Source organism: Pseudoliparis swirei, unplaced genomic scaffold, assembly GCF_029220125.1.
Source record: "Pseudoliparis swirei isolate HS2019 ecotype Mariana Trench unplaced genomic scaffold, NWPU_hadal_v1 hadal_107, whole genome shotgun sequence".
NCBI lineage: Eukaryota > Metazoa > Chordata > Actinopteri > Perciformes > Liparidae > Pseudoliparis > Pseudoliparis swirei.
In genome coordinates, this window is record NW_026613343.1 from 1 (window position 1) to 2001 (window position 2001).

Genomic DNA, 2001 nt, shown 5'->3' on the forward strand with positions numbered 1-2001 from the left:
CAGGTGGAGAGACCTCATCGCTGATTATTACAGCAACTTCAGGATGAGGGTCTCTTCAGGAGCAATAACATCCAGTTGGCACAAGGTGGAGATCGGTATCATCACAGGGTGTACCATCTCTGTGACATTGTTCTCCCGAGCCATGAACATGCTCACTAAGACTGCTGAGCCAGAGTGCAGAGGACCCCGCACGAATTCCGGACAACGGCAACCACCCATCAGGGCATTCATGGACGACCTCACAGTCATGACAGAATCAGTCCCAGGCTGCCGGTGGATTCTGAAGGGACTTGAGAAGCTGGTGGAGTGGGCCCGGATGTGTTTCAAACCCGCCAAATCCAGATCAATGGTGCTGAGCAAAGGGAAGGTGGAGGACAAGTTCCGTTTTAACATCACAGGCACAGCCATTCCAACTATCACAGAGAAGCCAGTCAAGAGCTTGGGCAAGGTTTTTGACTGCTCTCTGAGAGACACAACATCTATCCAGTCGACCTGCACTGAGTTGGATGGCTGGCTGAAATCCGTGGACAAGTCAGGCCTACCTGGGAAGTTTAAAGCCTGGGTCGACCAACATGGCATTCTTCCCAGGATCCTGTGGCCCCTCTTTGTCGACGAGGTCCCTATCTCAACAGTTGAGACCTTGGAGAGGAAAGTCAGCAAACACCTCCAGAGATGGCTTGGATTACCAAGGAGCCTGAGCAGTGTTGCACTCTACGGGAACACCAACAAACTGCGACTGCCTTTCAAATCCTTGGAGGAGGAATTCAAGGTAACTAGAGCCAGAGAAGTGGTTCAGTACAGGGACTCAAGCGATCTGAAGGTGGCTAAAGCAGGGATCCAAGTGAGGACTGGCAGGAAATGGAGGGCAGAGGAAGCAGTTCAAGAGGCAGATGCAAGGCTGCGTCACAGGAGCCTGGTGGGAGTGGTCACACGAGGTCGAGCAGGGCTAGGATCCTTTCCAACTCCCCAAATGAACACCAGGGGGAAGGAAGGGCGACGACTTGTTCAGGAGGAGGTGAGAGCAGCAGTGGAGGAGACGAGAACCTGCAAGGCAGTGGGAATGAAGCAACAGAGAGCGTGGACGAGGAGAACGCGGTTGAAAGGAAAGTGACCTGGGCTGAGCTTTGGAAAGCCGAGCCTCAACGCATCAAATTCCTCATCCAGGCAGTGTATGACGAGCTTCCAAGCCCGTCAAATCTGCACATATGGGGCATAGCAGAGACACCAGCATGCCCACTGTGTTCCAAGCGAGGAACCCTGGAACACATCCTCAGTTGCTGTACAAGGGCACTTGGAGATGGCCGGTACAGGTGGAGGCATGACCAAGTCCTCAAGACCATTGCTGAAGCTATCAGCGCAGGACTGGCGTGGGCAAAGCAGTTCCGACCCTCAAGAAAACCATGGCCTTTGTCAGAGCTGGGGACGAGCCAACTCCGCCAGAAGAACATCATCTGCAAGAGACGGGCAGCTGTTGGTGGACCTTGAACATCAGCTGAAGTTCCCCAGCCGTGTTGCAGTCACCTCCCTGCGACCAGACATTGTCCTTGTGTCTGAGTCCACCAAGCAAGCAGTGCTGCTGGAGCCGACAGTCCCGTGGGAAGACCGCTTGGAAGAAGCCTTTGAGAGGAAGCTCTCCAAGGATGCAGGACTGGTCTGGGGCTGGAGAGCAAGCTGTCTCCCTGTGGAGGTTGGATGCAGAGGACGTGCAGCCCGTTCCTTGGCCAGAGCCTTCAGTAGTTTAGGCATCGAGGGTGAGAGAAAGAGGAGAGCCATCCGCAGGACCACCGATGCGGCAGAGAGAGCCTCAAGATGGCTGTGGCTCCAAAGAGGGGAGCCATGGAGTCATGGTGGCCATCTGGACACAAGCTGGGCTCTGATCAGCTGGGTCACCTGGAGGAGGCGTATGATGAAAGACCCGAAACGTCCAGAGATCCCAGGAACATACCTGAAGATGTGTCCAGATTAGGCATCAGTAGATGTATGTACACAGTGCATGCAACA

The 2001-nt window shown here is 54.4% G+C and overlaps 1 pseudogene; it reads left to right on the forward strand.

The window, feature by feature from the left end:
* The first annotated feature begins 7 nt into the window (after nt 1-7).
* On the forward strand, nt 8-1877 carry LOC130191493 (uncharacterized; annotated as a pseudogene).
* Nucleotides 1878-2001: the final 124 nt, after the last annotated feature.